Genomic DNA, 22,500 nt, shown 5'->3' with positions numbered 1-22,500 from the left:
ATGTTCATGTTCATGTATGTACGCATGTTCATGTTCATGTATGTACGTATGTTCATGTTCATGTATGTACGCATGTTCATGTTTATGTTCATGTATGTACGCATGTTCATGTTCATGTATGTACGCATGTTCATGTTCATGTATGTACTCATGTTCATGTATGTACGTATGTTCATGTATGTACGTATGTTCATGTTCATGTATGTACGTATGTCCATGTTCATGTTCATGTATGTACGTATGTTCATGTTCATGTATGTATGCATGTTCATGTATGTACGCATGTTCATGTATGTACGCATGTTCATGTTCATGTATGTACGCATGTTCATGTTCATGTATGTACGTATGTTCATGTTTATGTTCATGTATGTACGCATGTTCATGTATGTACATATGTTCGTGTTCATATATGTACACATGTTCATGTATGTACGTATGTTCATTGATTCCGTTTTTTACTTCCTGCTCTAAAGAAGACGTCTTATTATTATATTGTTATTATTATTTCATTTCTGAACAAGCCGGTTAAATCAAGTGTTTTAAAGCCGCGTTCATCGCTGGCTGACCTGTGAAATGTTTAGCAGCAGTGACGTTTAAAAATAATTTGCCTGGTTAAAAACTGGCCAAAGAAAAATAAATATTTGAAAGAAAACTGCAGGATCTTCAAACTTCCGCCGTCTAGAAACAGTTTTCTTTTCCGTTAATATTCATGAGCAGTAACATTTTCCTTTGATGATTATATTTGGAGCAGAAAGAACTTCTTGTTCCTGATGTTTCCTGATTCACCAAAACATACAAATATGTATTTTTTTTCACTGCAGCGGAATAGTTTTTCTTTGAAAGCTGTTGTTTAATATCAGCCAAGACTTTAATTACAATTTTAGGATTTTAACTTGACTAAAAATAAATACACGGTAAATGTTGGATTGTACTGGGACGGCCCCCCTCGAGGTTCAGAGTCGAATCGTCAACCACGACCTGCACAGCAAATTTCTGGAGTGAAATATCCTGGAGTCAAACAAAGAGTTTGATTTTGGGAGTTCGATGGTCTCACATGTAACAAAGCAAAAAGAGTTGATTTGAAGTCTGAGAGTTTATTCCAAAGATGTGAATTTGCTGCGTGCAAAACGCACCTCTGACCTCATGAATGCAAGAATGTAAATGTGACTCTAAAAAAAGTCTGGACGTATTTTGTTAGTTTTTATTCTTTTCCTAAAACATGAAAAGATTGAACAAGCAGAGACAAACTCCTTTTGTGTTTTTTAATAAGTTACACTTGAATTCAAACAATTTAATGTCTATTTTGGCCTATTTTCTATTCTTTAGTGACAGTTAAATGTCCATATTTTACAGTCTTTTATTTGCAGTCTTTGATCTCCATCAGAGGATATCTTGGAGTTATTTTTGGAGCCAGCCCCTACTGGCCATCGGTGGTATTGGACTTTAAAACAATCTGAATCGGCTTTACTTTTCAGACCCGAAGACTCTGAACATGTTCACATTCAGTCTGTGGTTAAACCTGCAGAACAAATACTCACCAGGTCGTACTGTGTTCCCATGAAGTCGGAAAAGTCGTATTATTTCTCGTATTGTGCAGCGCAGCAGTTATTTGAAGCCATTTAACTTTGTGCTGCCGCTCCTGTTAGAAGTAAACAACAAGGAGAGGACGAGTGCTGCGTATTCTGATCTAATGGTGGTGCCACACACACACACACACACACACACACACACACACACACACACACACACACACAGAGAGTAAATAAGTGACGCCGATGTAAAGCCTTCATACATTTTAAGCACACAGCCACCTCCAGCTCGCAGCAGTGAAATCCATTTCCAGCCTCGAAGCAGCAGGAAGCCGCAGCTCCATTAGATTTGATGAGGCGGGGAATGTGGTCGGGAGCTGGAGGAGCTTTAGTGCAATTTAGATTGTGTGTGTGTGTGTGTGTGTGTGTGTGTGTGTGTGTGTGTGTGTGTGTGTGTGTCCTGAACATGGTAACTGTGGCGTCTTTGACTGTGGTTTTAGAAGCAGAGTTTCTCTGTGATTTTCTGTCTGTGTTTCAGTCGAAGTCTCTGAGTGAAGAAGTGTTGATCAGCCGAATCTCTGAGATCCGTCGCAGCGTCGTTCTGAACGAGAGCGCAGATCAAGAAACACTTATGATGCGTCGCAGTAACAACAGCGCTGCTTTAAAACCACTTTTGTGTTTTTGTTTGGAGCTTATTTTGAAGGCTTTTTTTCTTCCTCCTCCTCTTCCTCCTCTTCTTCCTCCTCCTCCTCCTCCTGCTGCCATCTGAGTTACTGAAATATTTAACAAGGCCTGTGCTATTTTTGGGAGCGCCCGCCATTCACCGTGTAGCTTGGAATCGCAGCGTAATGACCGACGCCTCATGAGTCAGCGTTTCTGAGGGAATTATCAGACGATTATTAATAAATTCACATCTTTGGAATAAACTCTGAGTTCAAATCAACTCTTTTTGCTTTGTTATGTGAGACCATCGAACTCCCAAAATCAAACTCTTTGTTTGACTCCAGGATATTTCACTCCAGTCGAAGCGTCTTCATGCTGGACGTGTGAACACACACATGGATCGAACATGAGCGGATGATGAGCGGATTCAAACTGCATTTTAATTCTGCAGGAATGTTTGGAGCTGAAGTCTCGGAGGTTGTTGCAGGTCGGCTCCATGTTTTCTTTCAGTCGTATTCACTGAAAGCTTCCTGTCATCATACATTTTCCTTTTTGCATTCACTTTTATAGTTCCAGTATTTGTAGCATTTTTAATTGGAGCACTTTTCTGTTGATGATTCTTTTTTTTTCTCTCGCATGTATTTTGTCCTCCTTCGGCCACCGTACATTTAGACCTTTTTCACCAGAGCGGACAAAACTTACTCAGGATGGAGGGTTACAGGCCAAAAATAGATGTTTCTGTTACGTGAAATTACATTTCATTAAAACATATTTCATTCTAAATTTACATTCTAAATCTAAAATACAATTTTGGAATAATTAAAACATGACTTATTATTCTGCGTCAAAGTAATTTTATGATTTGTGTTTAGCAGGAGATAGAACACCTTCATTATTTGTAGATAAGACGAAGACCAATATAATTAAATAGGGAAGCTTAACAGCACTGTGTTGTAAAACTCATTCTGTCCATTTTATTTGCAGTTTGTAGTCATTATAGGTTTTATAGCACCTGTTAAATCAGGAGAATCAGCACGACCTTGCCAAATATTCTGGTGCTTCAAAACAAGGCAGGTGCAGGTCAAACATGTTGTTTTCCAAACTTTTATACTTGTATTGCTCTTCATTACTATTTACTTTAAAAAAAAAAAATCCTGATATCTAGCATAACTTCTGCTACGTTTATGGAGGTGTAATTGTCATCATCGTCTTTGAGCCGCAGTATTTATCATTTGGAGACTCTGCTCGGACGGAAACCTGAGATCAAACTTAAATAAATCTGACATCAGAACATCGTATTTCACAGTTTCGCCTGTTTGAGTTTGGCTGCAGCAGCTGCAGGCTTCTCTGTGAGGCGTTCAGGGGACGTCTTTAAAATGTAGCTACAGAAAACAACCTGGGAGAAACTCTCCCCTCCAAACTGCACGAAAACTAGAGATTTGCATCATGAAACATAATTTCCTTTTTTGTGAAAATGGATTGTATTAAATAAAGTTTGGGAGGCGGATCCTAAGTGGAGGTAACGGTACAAGCACCTAACGTGATTTACCTGCTTCCCTCGTTGTAGCCGATATCTGACTGTTTATCAGTTCAATAATCGTCTGAGTCCTGATTCTGCTGTTTTTATGTTTCCTGATGTTGTCGGCGCCTCTGATGTGAACAAGGAGCTCAAACTTCAGTGAAACTGCCGAAATGCTTTTCAGAGCGCTGAAGCTTTGAACAATGAAAGCTCGTCACCGTCAGAGCAACGAGCTCCAGCACGAATCAAACTGCATTCAGAAATAACTTTTAAAAAACCGCAAGGAAAAACAAAAGAACAACACGATGTGTGCGATGTAGAAATTACTCGACACCCTTCTGTAAAAATAACGGTGAGAAATGTGCAAACATGAAATGTAGAGCAGGATTACAACGATGAGTCACAGCACGCCGACGATGACTCATCGCGCCGCATCCGGCACATTAAAGAATAAAACAACGGAGTGAAGGACAATGAAGGTTGATAGCGTGAGTACTGTAAGTGGTTTGATGAATCCGCAGCATCAGTAAATTAAACGTAGACAGAAGATAGATGATGTTGGAAACAGGATCCGTTAAAACGGTCTGAGTCTCTTTTTTTGGTGGAAACTTAAGAAACAAACTGTTCTTCTTCAGTCTGGAAACTCTGTTGACATTAAGGTCTGCTCAGCCTCTCTGGACGGAAGACCAATCAGACATCAGTGGGCGTGGCTAAGTGCGATGACGCTGAAGTGATGCGTTTGTTTCTAAACGTAGTTTCAACGATGGCGGCAGCAGCGAGATGAAGCGACGGTTGTACGGTTGTAGCACGGCGAGAAAATATGGAGGACATGAAGCCGGAGGAAGAACTGCTGCGTTTAAATGAAGTCGTGTTCATGAGAAGAGACCAGTTCTCCACACGCCTCCAGGTCACGAGTTGTGACGTGTTCATTGGCTGATCCAGCTGTCAATCACAGAGACACAGACAGCAGCTCGGGTCTTAAATTAGAGTTCAGATCACGATGATATGAGGACGTCTGTGATTTATATTCAACACCAACATCTCTCTCTGGCTGGGTTCAGGCTCGCAGCGCCGGTGGGGGGGCGGGGCTATGTGGGGGGCGAGGGGGGGGGCGAGGGGGGAGGGGGGGGCGATTACTTCTTACTTATAATAAGGAGGATTATGAGTGAGGCAGGAAGCAGCAGATCGAGCCTGATGTGTCTCAGCGTGTGCGTTTGTTTGATCTGGATTCAGACTCGTGTCGTGAATTGATGTGTGTGTGTGTGTGTGTGTATGTGTGTGTATGTGTGTGTATGTATGTGTGTGTGTGTGTGTGTGTGTGTGTTAGTGTGTATGTATGTGTGTGTGTGTGTGTGTGTGTGTGTGTGTGTGTGTGTGTCAGATTTCTGTTTCCCTCTTCGGGCCCTTCGAGGTTCGACATGTTTTGTCGGGGAGAGGAATTCGAACGCGACGCTTTTCGTTGTGCAGAGTCATCGTCGTGGAAACGGCTCGTCACCGACAGTTTCTGTGTCCCGCGGAGACACGAAAACCTGAAACAGAATGAAAGAGAAAGATGCAGCGTCTCTGGGACGGTTTCCGTTTCCTGCAGGCGGTCTGAAGGACCGAGTCAGCGCATCTGCTGTTTCTTCAGAGTGTTTCTCTCTCTGCGGACCAGTCGAGCCGATGCAGATCTGTCTCAGTAAATCCTCCGTGTTCCTCCACTTTCATCTCTTCCTGCTTCAGAGCTGCAGATAAATTTGCTCACGTTAAAACCCTGACGGCCGTAAATCGAGAGCAGTTTGCCCCTCGGCTGATTTCATTCTCAACTCGTGCAACTAAATTTCACAACTCTGCAGATTAATGAAGCGCAGCTAACGGGAGAATCAGATAAACGGAGACGCGGTTGAGTCGGCGGATACGTGGAGCTGCTCGGAGAACATCTCGGAGAACATCTCGGAGAACATCTCGCTTCTGTTCTTTCTCTTTCTTTCCTTTTTTTTGTCCGATAGCGAGCTATCAGCTGGTTTAATGTTCACAACACGTGTTCTGGGTTTGAAAACTACTGAGTGTGTGTGTGTGTGTGTGTGTGTGTGTGTGTGTGTGTGTGTTAGTGTGTATGTAGGAGTGTGTGTGTGTGTGTGTGTGTGTGTGTGTGTGTGTGTGTGTGTGTGTGTGTATGTAGGAGTGTGTGTGTGTGTGTGTGTGTGTGTGTGTGTGTGTGTTAGTGTGTATGTAGGAGTGTGTGTGTGTGTGTGTGTGTGTGAGAGAGTGTGTGTGTGTGTGTGTGAGTGTGTGTGTTAGTGTGTATGTAGGAGTGTGTGTGTGTGTGTGTGTGTGTGTGTGTATGTATGTAGGAGTGTGTGTGTGTGTGTGTGTGTGTGTGTGTGTGTATGTAGGAGTGTGTGTGTGTTAGTGTGTATGTAGGAGTGAGTGTGTGTGTGTGTGTTTGTGTGTATGTAGGAGTGTGTGTGTGTGTGTGTGTGTGTATGTAGGAGTGTGTGTGTGTGTGTGTGTGTGTGTGTGTGTGTGTGTGTGTGTGTGTGTGTGTGTGTGTGTGTGTGTGTGTGTTAGTGTGTATGTAGGAGTGTGTGTGTGTGTTAGTGTGTATGCAGGAGTGTGTGTGTGTTAGTGTGTATGCAGGAGTGTGTGTGTGTTAGTGTGTATGTAGGAGTGTGTGTGTGTGTTAGTGTGTATGTAGGAGTGAGTGTGTGTGTGTGTGTTTGTGTGTATGTAGGAGTGTGTGTGTGTGTGTGTGTGTGTATGTAGGAGTGTGTGTGTGTGTGTGTGTGTGTGTGTGTGTGTGTGTGTGTGTGTGTGTGTGTGTGTGTGTGTGTGTGTGTGTGTATGTAGGAGTGTGTGTGTGTGTTAGTGTGTATGCAGGAGTGTGTGTGTGTTAGTGTGTATGTAGGAGTGTGTGTGTGTGTTAGTGTGTATGCAGGAGTGTGTGTGTGTTAGTGTGTATGCAGGAGTGTGTGTGTGTTAGTGTGTATGTAGGAGTGTGTGTGTGTGTTAGTGTGTATGTAGGAGTGAGTGTGTGTGTGTGTGTTTGTGTGTATGTAGGAGTGTGTGTGTGTGTGTGTGTGTGTATGTAGGAGTGTGTGTGTGTGTGTGTGTGTGTGTGTGTGTGTGTGTGTGTGTGTGTGTGTGTGTGTGTGTGTGTTAGTGTGTATGTAGGAGTGTGTGTGTGTGTTAGTGTGTATGCAGGAGTGTGTGTGTGTTAGTGTGTATGTAGGAGTGTGTGTGTGTGTTAGTGTGTATGCAGGAGTGTGTGTGTGTTAGTGTGTATGCAGGAGTGTGTGTGTGTTAGTGTGTATGTAGGAGTGTGTGTCAGAGATCTATAACCTGAACTGAGAGCACCTTCCTGTTAAAAGGTATCGATCCGGCCGACCTCCTCCCCCTCCCCCTCCTCCTCCTCCTCCTCCTCCTCCTCCTCTCCAGGGTGGTCTCTGGTTCTTTGAATCATTACTGTATGGAGACAGAAGGATGGAGGGAGGAAGGGAGAGAGAGAGAGATCAGATGACCCACCAGAAGGGATGGAGGAAGGACACGGAGGGATGACAGTCAGCTCATATAACGGAGTGAAAAACAGAAGAGGGGGAGGAGAGGGAGGGAGGAGGAGGGAGGGAGAGGGGGAGGATGGAGGGGGGGGGCGGAGGAGAGGGAAGATGGAGGAGAGAGAGGAGGGAGGGAGGGAGGGAGGGAGAGGGGGAGGAGATGGAGGATGGAGAACAGAAAGGAAGAAGTTAGAGATGGAGGAGAGGAAACAGGAGAGGAGGATGATGGGACTGGAAGGAGGATGGTGGTGCTGATGAGAGTAATTTAACACTCGGGGTCGATTGGGGGTCGAGGGGAGGGTTATAGGGGGAGGGGGGGTCGTCCTTCAGGTAGCGGTGAGGTCACAGACACGACCGACCGTCTCTAAAACATGTCGTACTGTATTTCAGCCTTTAAATTATCCAACTTCAGTTTCACTCTTCTCGGCACGAGTCTTGTGTATTTGTGTATTTGTGTATTTGTGTTTTCGTGTTTTCGTGTCATCGTTCCTTCAATATTCAGAGATGGACGACACAAACGTCGTCCATGTTAGTTATAAAAGAAGTTCGTATGAGGCACAAAAAGTCAGTTCAACTTTAAGAATCTTGTTTTTGTGTCTCGATCTCTAACAGGATGAATGAAAAAGAAGAATAAGTCCAAACATCTTCTGCTTTAGTCTTTTTGAATTTACTGTTTTTGTCATATTTACTTGTAAATATTCGAGATTTTGGACTGACAGTTTTTAATTTACCAAATCTTAGATGTCCTGTTTTGTAAAAAGGTATTTCCGGGTGTTTTTTGATGTTTTAAAATGGAGAAAATAATGACAGCAGCTATGACATGCCGACCCAGAATATCACAGCAAAGCGTGAAATAGACACGCTTTGAGCTGTCAAGGCGTGAACGATACACGTTTTGTAAGCGTGAAACTTAAAAGAACGGGTGTGTTTATTTTTTGGGACATTTTTAGAAGCTCAGAACTACAATATTTTTGCAGTTTAATTATCTGTTAGTTGACTCATCAGGTAACTGGAAGTCTCTCTGATTGGACAGAAAGAAGAGACTGTTTAAATGTGCTGATGGAAACCTGCAAGATGGACGGAAGAAGATGTCATCATGACCTGCCAAAATATCTCACACACACACACACACACACACACACACCTACACACACACACACACCTACACACACACACACACACACACACCGGCAGGGCGACTGCAGTAACAGCGGATGGATTTTCAGTCGCAGCTGTCTAATTGAAGGACGTGTTTAAGTGCTCATTGACGTGTGTTACTCAACCTGCCATCACGTTGTCATCAACACCTCACCTCCATCTGAGTTATGAGATGTGACGTGTGTGTGTGTGTGTGTGTGTGTGTGTGTGTGTGTGTGTGTGTGTGTGTGTGTGTGTGTGTGTGTGTGTGTGTGTCTCCTGCTTTTGATCATAATATTTAATCTCCGCTGAGAGGAACAGTCGAGTCCAAATCCTGCTCGTTGTCACTGCTGAACAGAAGGAGATGAAGTGGAAACGTTCGCACGGCAGCGATGGAACCTCACATCTCCGACATCAAAACAACACGACACAAACGATCACGACATTTTAGTTTCTGAACAAAAGAGGTCAGCGGGTTATTTTCAGAGATTTATGCCAGTTGTTTGAATCTGAGCAGAATATTTGGCTCCAAGTTAACATCTTTCATGTTACATCCTCCATTAAAGAAAAAACAATATCGGATGTTGTGCGTACGTCGTTGACGAATCTTTGGGATTTCCTGTCTTTGTTTTGCACGTTGGGGTCGATTGATGATCGATAAACAATCGATCCAAAATCTGACACAGTGACCGTTCAATGGCCTTCAGACTGAACCTCAGACTGTTTATAAAAGTGTTCTCCAGGTCTGTAAAATGGTTCTGATCCAGAAGTGTCTTCAGCTGCAATACCAGCGAGTGCCACTAGAGGTCGGCTCCAAAAAGCCTCCGGCTCCATAGACTCCCATTCAACTTCTGTCATCAAATCCAAAGTGAATAAAATGTGTCCATCAGTTATCTCGGTGTTGTTAGCTAAAGTCACTCCTTCTTTGATTTTTTATTTGATTTTATACACTTTATTAATCCCCGAGGGGAAATGTCTTCACTACAGCAGGGGGGCTCTCAGGGGGGAGCTGCTGCAGCAGGCTGCCACTAGCGCGGCGCCAGGTAACCTGACCTGAGGTGCATGTTTTTGGATGATGGGAGGAAGCCGGAGAACCCGGAGAGAACCCACGCAAGCACAGGGAGAACATGCAAACTCCACACAGAAAGGCCCAGGACCGGATTCGAACCCGGAACCTTTTTGCTGTGAGGCGACAATGCTAACCACTGCACCACCGTGCTGCCCTATTATTCTTTAATTTAATTATTCTTATTAGTTTTCTGGAGGTCCATCTGAAAATAATCCCTCATTCATTAGAAAAGAAGATTCAAGAAGACCTGTTTTTGGGGGCGTGTCTGTTTGATTGACAGGCCTGTGGTGCAGTCAGGTTCAGAATCTGAACTGGAGGCTTCATAAAGTTGTGAACTCACCGACCGACATGTTTGAACACATGTAGACGTGACGTGTTGCATTAGAAGAAATGTTGTTGGACCATCTTCTCCTTTTTAGACATTAGAAAACTGTCATGTGGAACTTCTCCCCGTGATGGATTATCTTCTGCACCAGCGCTCCCCGAAGGCGTCTGTGATGCTGTTAAGTCCTCGGATTTGAGAAACCCAGCAGATTCCTGCTGAACTCTGCTCGACACCCGAATGCCGGTGAAAATTCATGCGTGGCGTCGAGAATCTGCCTCCTGATCTCCCTCAGCGAGATGCCGAGGACCCGGCAGCCTCCAGCCCGAGGCCGCTCCATTTCACGCCCTGAAAAAAAGATTCCATCAGAGTTCGTAACAAGACTGGTGGGTATAAATAGAGTGGTCACGTGACCGCAGCGACAGGCTGATGGGTCATGTGATTCAAAAGGCCCGATACTGAGAGAAAAGAGGAGGCGTTACAGCCTGGAAACACTTCAAGTCAGAGAAACTCGCCATGTTGGAGAACCCTGTTGCCATGGCGCCACAGTTTTCCCTCAGAAGGTCCCAGTAGGACTCGCTGTTGACAGTCTGACCCACCTGTTTTTTGTTTTTTTTTGTTTTTTTTTATCTCAACTATGTAAAATCTGTTTTAAATATTCTATCTTGGGCTTTTTTGTCTGCAGCATGTTTGGTGATGTTTGGGGCAGTTTGATGTTTGTTGTGTGCAGGTGATGCCTTCAGGGTTTTTTCAAAGCTTTTCATTGAAAACAGCTACTGGAAAAGAACAAGACTGAACCATCTGGTAGACATGAAGCTCACGAAGCAGCAAGCTAAAGATGGATCTAAAGTTCAGCAGCGCTGACGAAGACCATCGCTGATCATTAACCACAATCAGAAGCTCCTGATACACGATTCAGAGTCCATTATCAAACAGATGATATCAAACCTGTTGACTAGTGTACGAGTCCCAGTTGTTGTGTGTGTGTGTGTGTGTGTGTGTGTGTGTGTGTGTGTGTGTGTGTGTGTGTGTGTGTCTGTCTGTGTGTGTGTGTGTCTGTGTGTGTGTGTGTGTGTGTGTCTGTGTGTGTGTGTGTGTGTGTGTGTGTGTGTGTGTGTGTGTCTGTGTGTGTGTGTGTGTGTGTCTGTGTGTGTCTGTGTGTGTGTGTGTGTGTGTGTGTGTGTGTCTGTGTGTGTGTGTGTGTGTGTGTGTGTGTGTGTGTGTGTGTGTGTGTCTGTGTGTGTGTGTGTGTCTGTGTGTGTGTGTGTGTGTGTCTGTGTGTGTGTCTGTGTGTGTGTGTGTGTGTGTGTGTGTCTGTCTGTCTGTCTGTGTGTGTGTGTGTGTGTGTGTGTGTGTGTGTGTGTGTGTCTGTGTGTGTGTGTGTGTGTGTGTCTGTGTGTGTGTGTGTGTGTGTGTCTGTGTGTGTGTGTGTGTGTGTCTGTCTGTCTGTCTGTGTGTGTGTGTGTGTGTGTGTGTGTGTGTGTGTGTGTGTGTGTGTGTGTGTCTGTGTGTGTCTGTGTGTGTGTGTGTGTGTGTGTGTCTGTGTGTGTGTGTGTGTGTGTGTGTGTGTGTGTGTGTGTGTGTGTCTGTGTGTGTGTCTGTGTGTGTCTGTGTGTGTGTGTGTGTGTGTGTGTGTGTGTGTGTGTCTGTGTGTGCTTTCCTGTTCTGACTAATCCATGTCACACCTGACAGCAGGGGGCGGAGATCGTATCAGGAAGCTTACAAAATCAGGAATCTGAACATTTTTCTGTCCTTGTTGTGATGCTATCATGACGGTAAATTCTTTATTACCTTAATCTGCATGTTCCCATTAATCACTTCATCTGCCTGTAAATACACTGAAGAATAAAACAACACCGAGGAGATAAGACGGAGGATTGGACGACAGGAGGACACAATGGAGGGAAAGGACACGGAGAGTTAAAGGAAACTAAAAGAAAGTTTGAGTCTGAAAATGATCAAAGTGGAAGGATAGTTTTAGATTTACACTTCCTGTAACGACTGTTTCCGTGATGTCTGAGTGAAGGTGAGAGACTAAAGTAGGGAGACTCTGAGCGACCGATCTGAGCGGAGACAATCTGCCGCTTCATTCTGGTGGATGACCTCCGCTGACCTCGGAGGAACGTCGTTAACTGATGAGGAACAAGCCGGAAACAAACAGAAGTTCCACCGAGACGAAGATCCGTTCTCAGAGGTGGAGCAGATAATCAGGGAGACGCTCAGAACATCGAGATGCTGACAGCACAAAGGGAACCCGCAGACACAATATGATGAAAGAACAGAACACAATAACCCAAATAAAAGAACATAAAAACTCCACGCGTGTCTGTCAGCAGGTCGGAGAGACGTCTCGTTGACCTGTAGGTTTCTGGGCGTCGTCGTGGTAACAGGTATCGATCGTATTGATTATAAGTGCAGCAGCAGCATCTGTATCATCAGTGTTCCCGTCGTGCTGGAAGCTGAACTTCACTGGAACGTTTCAGGTTTTGACAAACTCCACATTCGTTCTCAGAACTGCAGCGATCCAGCGAACGTTACGACGCCGAGGTGACCAGAGAAGCCCTATCGTAGCGGCCCGGTTTCATCCTGACCTTTGACCTTTAATCAGAGTGGATCGAACGACAAAAACTTTAGAATTGAAATTAAAAAAGGAGGTTTGACTGAATTCAAACTGCAAAACGTGCAACAACGATGATTTAATCTCGTTAATCTCATTTTAAAAGTGAAGCGATGAAAGCATGAGCTCTGTGAGGAGCTAACCTTCCTCACATCCTCCATGAAACACAATCTGCATCCCTTCAGTTTGGACCATCATCTCCTGCTGCTGCTTCACGTCACAGGAGACGAGTGAAAAGAACCATTCATTCATCTTTTCTGAGGATTCAGTTAAAGTTCGCTCGACATGTTTCATGACAACTCGACTCCTGCCGGCGACGCGGCCGTTAAGAGTTTCAGAAGGAGCTGAAGTTTTCTTCTGGAGGGAGACTGAAGGACTTGAAACGGCTTTTACTTTCACTTGAAAGACTGTTTTTGCCCTCAAACCAGCAGTTTGAAAAGCTGCTGCTGCTGAGAGGTAATCTGTGACATCAGTGCTGATCAATAACCCCGATCGTCTTCACAGATCCTGCAGCTCTCCGTCTCACGCTTTCTTCTTTCAGTTTCATCACATGGTGGAGAAACTTTAGGAAAAACTTAAACACTTCTCTCCTTCCTGTGAATGTGAATACTGAGGAAAACTTCTCCCTCACACAACTCTGTCAGGGAGGCTTCTGATTGGTCCAAACGATAGACTGGATATAAAAGTGTTCGTAGAGTCAGGTCAGAAAAATGCAATACCAGCGAGTGCCACTAGAGGTCGGCTCCAAAAAGCCTCCGGCTCCATAGACTCCCATTCAACTTCTCTCATCAAATCCAAAGTGAATAAAATGTGTCCATCAGTTATCTCGGTGTTGTTAGCTAAAGTCACTCCTTCTTATTAGTTTTCTGGAGGTCCATCTGAAAATAATCCCTCATTCATTAGAAAAGAAGATTCAAGAAGACCTGTTTTTGGGGGCGTGTCTGTTTGATTGACAGGTTTATCACTTCATCCTTCAGTTTAATTTCACGTGTGTTTCTGGTGAGTTGGTAGAAACGTGTCTCCGCTCAAACAATCAAACCTCCCTGCTCGGTCTTTACTAAACGATCCGAGAGCTTTTCATGGATATTATTCTTATGAGACGGAGACTCATGAAGTGAAACCTGAAGCTCTGATACGTCTCTCATTAAGCAGCGGCAGCTTTGTTCGTCCGTTCGCTCGCAGCCTGACGGGTTTTTGTGTGTGTGTGTGTGTGTGTGTGTGTGTGTGTGTGTGTGTGTGTGTGTGTGTGTGTGTGTGTGTGTGTGTGTGTGTGTGTGTCAGCAGCACAAATGGTGATTTTATTTCAGCTGATCGTTCCTTTTTTTCTCCGCTTCATTAACCTTGAAAGTGCCGTGTAAACATAGTTATTATTATTATTATTATTATTATTATGTCCTGAGAAAGACCTGCAGGGAGTCGATGCTCCAACGCTGCACATCTCAACTTTCCTTTCCTTCATTCGTGAGCTTGAATATGAAATCAGGATTTAGTTTGTGTGTAAAAGCAGTTTCCTTTATGATGACCAGTCTGCTTCTTTTCATACTTCTGATCCTCGGTGAAACTCTGCTCCCTTGACTTCATGTTTCTCAGCTGATCCTCTTCTGTGGCCTAAAAAAAAGTATTTCTGGTTTATTTTTCCTGCTTTGAGGATGTTTTCAGAGGTAAACAGGTTTGGTTTCACCGCCAGGAACGCGACTTTAAAAAGTGACGAGAAGACTGAAAGAAAACAGAAAAACATCAGCTGCTGAAATGCAAATGAAATATTAAAATACACATCTTATAGAAGAGAAGAAGAGGAGCCTGATGTTCACCAACAACTGATTAACTGTCGGGTTATTGAATCAGACAGTCGACCACTGAGAGCCAGAACAACCTGGACTTTTTATTTCCATCAGTAAGATTTAAACCTGTAGTTCAAAACTTTGACATCTAAATGACAGAGTTATATTCAAGTAAAACCTGTTGACATAATGCTGATTAATCACTAATCACAGACAGATATAAATCTGTGTTTGTTTAAATCTGGTGTCCGGTGAGACATCCCCGCCCTGCTCGGATGAATGCGCACTGAGCATGCTCAGTAGGCAGAACATGTGACCCTGTGTGTGTGTGTGTGTGTGTGTGTGAAATGTTGGTCAGAGAGACAGACAGAAGGCCTGCTGTCCGCCAAGACCTCATTAGATAACACACACGGCAGAGTCCGACATCTGGAAAAGGGCAGAGGGGTGCACGTTCTCACACACACACACACACACACACACACACACACACACACACACACACACACACACAAAGTCAGGTAGTTTTTTGTGTGTGAACATCGCGGCGTCTTTCCGTCAACGAAAAGCGCTTCGTCAGCGTTTTTATTGACGACCTCGGCGTGAAGCGCGAACAAAGAGAAACCGGATGAACGTTGTGACTTCCTGTCGTTGTGATTCACGATGGAGACGTTATGAAACCTTTTAAAACTCAATTCAAACCCATGAAAATCAGATTTATTTTTCCTGCTTCTCTTTGAACTCGCCACGTTTGATCGCTGCGACGGGACGTTCTTGGATTCCCTCCGCCTTTTAATCAAGTTTTAATTTTTACAAAACATCACGGAAGAATAAACAGACTAAATAAACACGGTTAAATATTGCACGTGTTCCCGCTTTACATCACGCGTGATTCCTTCACGTGTTTCATGTGAGCTCTCGTGGAGCGAACGGGCCGGCGAAGTTCTCACTTCTGGATCCATCTCGGTGTTGTTTTAAAGTTATCGTGGTCGTCTTGGAGACGGTCGGAGTCTCAACACGCAGCAGAAAAACCACGAGAGGAAGCTGACGGTGTCGGAGGTCAGAGGTCAGCACGTCAGTCCAACCTGCAGTCTTTAAGGAACACTTCAACATTTTTGGGATGAATTACACCAAGAAGATCAAACATGTCGTGTTTTATTCTCTTTTAAAATTCATGTCAGACATGATTAAAACCAAAGAAACAAAAGCGTCTGATGGTGGATGTTCAAACTACACTATTTACTTCCCTCCATTTAAACAAAGCATTCCTCTGATTTGATTTCAGATGTTAATTATTCTTCAGATGACCAGCTCTAGTGGATTTTTTTTTTCAGCTCTCAGCAGCTCTGTTTAATAAAATAAAACTTTCCTTTCAAGTCGGAGCTGAACGAGTCTGGATGAAATCTGGATGTTATTATAACGTTTCACTCCAAGATGTCGCTGGTTTTCTGAACATCTTCCTGGTTTTAAATGTGTTTCTGGATTAAACATTCACTTTAATTCTTTGGATTTTGTTTGTGTGTAACTGATTTACTAAAACTCATCTGACCGCTTGTTTCTTCGCCCTGCAGGACGTCTTCTTCCAGGGATGTCGCCACGACCACAGATCTGAGCCGACAGCTCGGTGAGTGAGTCTCTCTTCTTCTTCTTCCTCCTCTTCTTCTTCAATGTGTCACACATCCTCGTCTCTTTCTGTCCAGCTGCACCTTTTATCTTCATCCCTCGCTGATTGCTGCCTCCCTCCATCCTTCGTTTAAGTCAATTTTACTGTCTTCTTCTTCTTCTTTTTATTTCTCTGTGCTGAGATGCCAATTAGTGTGTAAGATGTTAAAAGCCTTTAGAAAGTCCTGAATGTGGAGAAGAAGGAAATCAGATGGATTTGGGTCAGCAGCGTTCACTCAGCCACGGAGATCCTTCCATTCTTCATCCTGGTTTTATCTCTAATGCCTCAACTTTGTTTTTGCAGATTAGACTTCTGCTGCTGATCTTTAACTGCTGAAGTTAAACTGATCTGAATGAAACATTACGTTAGACTTGGATTAAATACTTTAGGAAGTTGGACAAATTCCCAATTACCCCCAAAAAAAAAAAAAAAAAAAAAAAAATCCTTCTTCTCTTGTGTGCCCCAGTTAAAGTAGTTCACACTTGCGGGGCGTATTGGGGACATCGGGAGGGATTAGCTCTTCAGAGGACGGAGCGCTGTGCGACTTCTCGCTTTCATAAGCCGTGTATCAGAAATGAGACTTGAAAAAAATAATTATTTATAAAGCTGCTGTTTTCCCGGCTGCTGTGTTAAACGTATTCCTGACATTTAATTTACATCTCGTCCCGTCGCCGTGGCGCTTTCAGTCTTTCAGTCTGAGGCCCCACCTGGAGGCGGCGGGTCGAGAGGAGGAGCGGTCGGGCCGTAGGAGCTCGTTTCCTGCTGACACGGACTCTGTGTGACCTGCGTAGGCTGCGCAGTGTGTGTGTGTGTGTGTGTGTGTGTGTGTGTGTGTGTGTGTGTGTGTGTGTGTGTGTGTGTGTGTGTTTCTTTCCTCTCAGATCCTCTGTCCGTGTTACAGGTGAACATCCATCCACCTGTTTGATGCAGTTTCCATTTGTGCAAAATAGAAATTAGGAAAACACAAAAATTCTGAAACATTTTGAAATATTCCAAACACTTGTCTGAAGTTCCTGCATCAACAAAAACAAAATACAGTAAAGTTTAAATAGAAACAGATGAGTAAATGAAGAAATATCTGAATCATGTGACTTCAACGTCCACAACAACGACAGAAAACAGATGAAAACTGTATATAAAAGAGTTCGTAGCTTCCGGGTCTGAAAAAAAAAGTGTCTGGAAGAAGCTTCAAGAAGATCTGGTTTTGGGGGCGTGTCTGTTTGATTGACAGGCCTGTGGTGCAGTCAGGTTACAGCTATCGGTGGGCGGGACGTAGTATCGTCAGGTTTCCAATCAGATCGGTCAGATCCACCGCTGGCTCCGCCCCCAGCTCGTCCAAATATGGTCACTTCCTGCTCCAAACCGCTCCAAACTAGCAAAGATGGTGACGGACAGAATCTGAAGAAACTTTAACCTTCATGACATTAATACATGATTTCTCTTTATGAATAAACCATGTGATCACAGCCGCCTGCTGTTTGTTCTTCATATGATGTAAATGAAACAATGTGATGAAGCTGAAGATGAAAACCTGGACCGACACGTGAACCCCCGACACAGACGGTCTGCTGATGATCAGTGAGCATGAAACAGAGAAATGAATTAGCCATTTTAAAATGCTCTGTGATGAATGGCTGCGCAGCCAATCGGGTTAATGGATCCTGTTATCAGCGGTTGTGTCAGGATCTCAGCTGGATAATAATGACTGCTCTGCTTTTGTGGAGCATCTAATTCAATAAAGAGTCCATTACTTCCTGCCTGTTTGTCTGCGCTCTCCTCCTCCATCACATCAGCTGCGTTCGGTGGACGTCGGCCGTCACTCTTTTCTACCAATTCAATCACAGTGTCGGTCTGAATATCGATTAATAAACAAAACAAAGTCCCAGAAACATCTGCAGGTTTCAGATTCTGTGTCTTTAGTATGAAACAGTTCATGTTAGTTTTGTGCTCATTGGTGCAGTCTTTGTTTACTTCCTGTTTTGACCTCCTCATTTATATTACTTCATCATTTTTTTTTAGTTTTTAGCTACATGTCACATCTGCTTTTATTCTTTTTGCTGTTTTTATTTGCAGTTTGTGAATAAAAAAAAGTATAAATGTCATCAAATATCTACAAGTAACTCATCAGAACATATCAAGGACACCGATATTTTTGATAATTAACCAACAGTTATGTGGCGATAAAGAAAACGTGGTAGAAATAAATAAATATGGAGGAGCTACAAGAGTCTGATACCTTCAGAAGATCATTTTACTGTAATAGAGCCATTAAAGCCAGGAAACGCCAAAATCTACGACAATATTTCTCACGCCGTTTATTGTCATTTACCAAAGAGACACTTTCATCTTAAACCTGTCGTTCGGACATTTTTATCGCCCCCTTCTGCCAGCGAGAGTAACTACGCAAACACAGTCGACATGCATTTACATCACAACTGTTTAATTGGGTGAATTTGTTTGTTTTGACTGTAATAAGGAGTTTATTTATGTAATAGCTTTATAGTATGTAAATATTGGTTCCTTTAAAGGCCTCCTTTCCTTCCTCCTTCCTTCCTCTTGTTGTTTCCTCTGTCTCCTCATCACCCCCCCCCCCCCCCCCCCCCCACACACACACACACACACACACTCTAATGCTGTTCGAGCAGCCTTGTAAAGGTACTGAGACATAAAGATGATATCTGTGAACACTCAGGGAGCAGAAAGTGTCTCTGGAGCCGGAGCAGCCGGTTGAAAGCGCCTCTCCTGCTGCACGCAGAGCAAACATGGCTGAGCGCTTGATTTTCATACGCAGCCGGGAGGAGGAGAGCGAGACAGATGTCGAGTAGGCAAAACAGCCCCACACCAGAAAAGAGAGAATGGGAGTTCGGCGTGTGGGTGTGTTGACAAATCATTTATGTAATTGAATTTTTCTGACAGCGAGGAGGTGATGAGGCTTCAACAAGAATTCATGTCACACAGGAGGAAACGCAGCCTCTGCTCCGGCAACTGGAATCTACTTTACAACCATTTTAACTCTTCCCTCCAGATACGGTCATAAACAAATCATTTGTTTTCCTACCTTGTGTTACGCCGTCGCTGCCTACGAACTCTATCAGTTCCTGAACAAACTTAATGCTTTATTTTAGGCAGATTTCTTATCTATTACGGAGCTAAACAACACCTGAATGTTCCTCAATAATAAAACGGAGCGAGAATCCGTCGGTTTGAGTTAAAGAGAGTTGATTGAGTTCATCTGATCCATAATAAAACTATCTGGCTTCATGACAGCTGACAAAAAAGGATAATAAAGACTCAATATTTCGCATTTTTAACCTTAAAAAGTAGTTATAATTCAAAATATTTCCTTTAAGTAGAAGAAAGTTTGAATCTTCTATAGAAATAAAACTTTGATTGTGTGAAGCGGCTCGAGTCTGGAGGCATTTCACAAACATGAAAATATTTATCAGAAGATAATAAAACTAATGGTTTTATCTCGTGACCTTCACACGGACGCTCATCCCGTCTCCTGAGCCGAAGCATCATTTTATATATATATATATATTTATATATAATTATAAATGGCAGCAGAATACATATTCAGGTGTCGTGAAACGAGAGAAGGCTGCTGCCTCCGTCAGCCAAGGCCCCGGCGGTTGGAGGAGATTACACCGTGACCTGATGTGTGACCTCATAAACTCCCTCACACGGACACACTCACGTTACACACACATGTTCCTGTTCTCCGTCATATATAACTCCTATTTAATCTATCAAACATCACGTTTCTCTGACTGCACACAGTTCAGTGTGTGAATTGTAAATCTCTGTTAGCCCATCTGAGTTGAGAGTGATGTAAACAGGTGTGTTTGTCTCCAGGCTGGCAAATGTCACTGTGTGAAATTTGGGTAATAATCAGTGTATAAATTCTTCCGTTTTTTTGAAGACACAGTGACCTTTGACCTCCGAATTTTTATGAGTTCATCGTTAAGGCCAAGAGAACGTTTGTGCCAAATTTGAAGAAATTCCCTCGAGGCGTTCCTGAGATATCACGTTTACCAGAATGGGATGGACAACCTGAAAATTCAGACTCAAAACTTTTATTTACACATATTTACGTTGAACTACATGATATTCAAATATTCAAAGAGTCTTGAAATATAAAACCAAAAAAAGATGAGTAAGTACATTTAACCAAATCGACCATCTTTCCGTTACCTTAAAGGTCCCATACTTCAGAGTTAGACAGTGTATTTTCTGTCTTGATCTCCAAGAAGATATTTTTATGGATTTAAGCACCTAAAAAACATTTTCCATCTCCTCTCTTCAGCTTCTCTTTGTGTCTTTAAGATTCATTGATATCAGCAATCTGCTCTTCTGATTGGCTGACTTCTTCCTGAGTGACACGCCTAGACCAATCACAGATTTCCTTTATTCTTGTAGCTTGTTAGCTCTGCAACAGAATAACTGCATGGTGTTTTCTTTCGCTTAAAAGGTCGGAATAATCCAACCAGAAACTACGTGACACAAACTGAAAAAACAAATAAGTTGTTGATGAACGAGGCTGATGGGAAAGTTCAGGTTGTAAATGTAGATATTTACCGGATCAAAAAGCGACTGCAGCTGAAACCAAATATTTAACTGAAAAATATCTGTACAAATTCTGCACACTGTGATTTGTAGAAATCTTCAGTGTGTCTCAGCCAACAAACCCTGAAAATAGTTTGTTCAGCGGTCTGAACAGATGCTCCAGTAAACATCATCAGTTTTTATTCTTACATGTAATTTATTTTTCCTCCCGTCTCCACCTCGTTGCCAACGACAACCGACGATGGCAACATTTGTTAAAAAGGAGGAAATGAGTCAAAAACAACGTCTGGCATCCAGATGAACGTCTCTTCCTTTCTAATTGAGACCCTGCAGATTTGCTCTATTTTCCCCCAAATGAACATTCTGCAGTCGGTTGTGATTACTGGAGATCGCTTCAAAACACGAGAACCATGAGAGACACCGGCTAATTCAGACCGCTGAGAGTTGAACCTCTTCATCAGGACGCAGAGCTGGAGTCAACCTGTGGGAGCAAATAAAAGACTTTTTATTCTAAATGAAGAAATAATAATTCGGGAATCAGATAAAACTTAATTTAGCCTGTTTATTGCTCTGTTTTCAATAATGATCCTTTAATTCAACAGTAAATGTGTCTGAGACACCTGAAACCCGGCAGGAACACCTGTCGCTCCTCCTGACGTCATTAAAGACTTCTTCCAGGATCGCTGCTGTGTGTTTGTGCTTTGCGTCCTCAGCGGTGATATGCATATCCTGTTCTGGTATTCAAATACTCTGCAGCGAGCAGAGTGTCATTTGAATGCCGTCTGAGCTGCGACTCTGTCGTTCATTCAGTGGTCTGCGAGGCGGCAAAAAAAAAAATGCCACCGCCGACTCTTTCATCGTCTTTTTCACAGCAGGTGTGTTTTTCTTTTCCTGTCAGGCGGAACACCCGCGAGTTCCTGTGAATTATAAAAGAAGAAGAAAATGAATTTATTTATAGGATAAAAACGTGAACGTGTGGCGGTGCAGCTCTGCGGATTAGTCGTGTTTTGGACTGAATGAATTTGCTGCGAGGCTCCGATCCGACAGCCTCGGGCGTCTTTCCACTCCGTCGTTGTGGCTCATTCCAGTTTGGCATTGTGCTTTTTTTCTCTCTCCATTGTGGTTATTTAAATTCCCTATATCTATATACAGTATGCATATGTTTGGGCACACTGTGCACAATGCATAATCACAAGACACGCTTGAAACTTTCATAATAAACACGAGGAAACTGGGTCGCTGGGGGAAAAAAGCAGAAAAAAAGAGTGGAATAAGAGATTAATGTGACTTCATTGGACTTCAGCTGTTAGAATAATCACAACATTTGTTATATGTCAGGTAAATATCAGTGATATAGGATTGTTGGTTCCTTAAAATGCTAATTTTATTTTGCATTTAAATCGATAATTCATCTTTTGTAATATATCTATAATATAAAATATGTATTCCCCATACAATTAGTTATATACATATATTTACAGGTATTTTCCTGTTATACTGCTTTTTTTAGTGGCTTCCATTTTATTACCTTGTTTACAATTTTGGAAAACCTCATAAACTTAATACAAAAGATTATTTACAACAGTAGTTTCACAATCTGGAGCAGCAGGAAGCTGAAACCTTCATGAGGAAGTATTCAGAGTCGTCTCTTCATCAGCATCACGAGCGCCACACGTTAACGTGACCGCTGGTACGTCTGTGATGTCACCATGAACATCTGTGATGTCACCATGGAAACCTGAAACTGGAGCAGAGAAACTTCAGATTTTGGGGAACATAAAGATCTTTAACAAGTGTTCCTGAGCCCATGCAGTGATTTCCACTTAAGAATCATGTCTGTTTTTAAAGCGGAGCCGCCTGAGGACCTGAAAGAATCCCAGACAGCATCAGACTGGAACTCAGTGCTGACGTTGGTGAAGAGACGACGCTGAATATATTCAGAATAAAATAAGTGAGATGTTCCTCTGTGTTGTTTGGTTTCGGGCGATCTCTCATTGAGTCGATTCGTCCATCTCCTCTGTCTCCTCCCGTCTGTCTCCCCCGTCCGTCGGGGGACTCTGTCCTCCCGGAGCTCCGCTGTGTCTCTGATTGCTCTCACTTC

The 22,500-nt window shown here is 43.2% G+C and overlaps 1 protein-coding gene across 2 annotated transcripts in view; it reads left to right on the top strand.

Annotated features, from left to right (window-relative positions):
- The window catches only part of LOC138210391 (poly(rC)-binding protein 4-like), a 94,940-nt gene that overhangs the window by 15,260 nt on the left and 57,180 nt on the right, over positions 1-22,500 (top strand). For both annotated transcript variants that reach the window (XM_069169520.1, XM_069169521.1), the window contains exon 2: positions 15,742-15,794. The gene's annotated coding sequence lies outside the window, so the exon portion shown is untranslated. The remainder of the gene's footprint in view (positions 1-15,741; positions 15,795-22,500) is intronic.

Source organism: Embiotoca jacksoni, unplaced genomic scaffold (assembly GCF_022577435.1).
Source record: "Embiotoca jacksoni isolate LCO1_2020_lvr unplaced genomic scaffold, fEmbJac1.0.p SCAF_46, whole genome shotgun sequence".
Taxonomy (NCBI): Eukaryota; Metazoa; Chordata; class Actinopteri; family Embiotocidae; genus Embiotoca; species Embiotoca jacksoni.
This window is presented reverse-complemented; position numbering and strand designations above follow the sequence as displayed.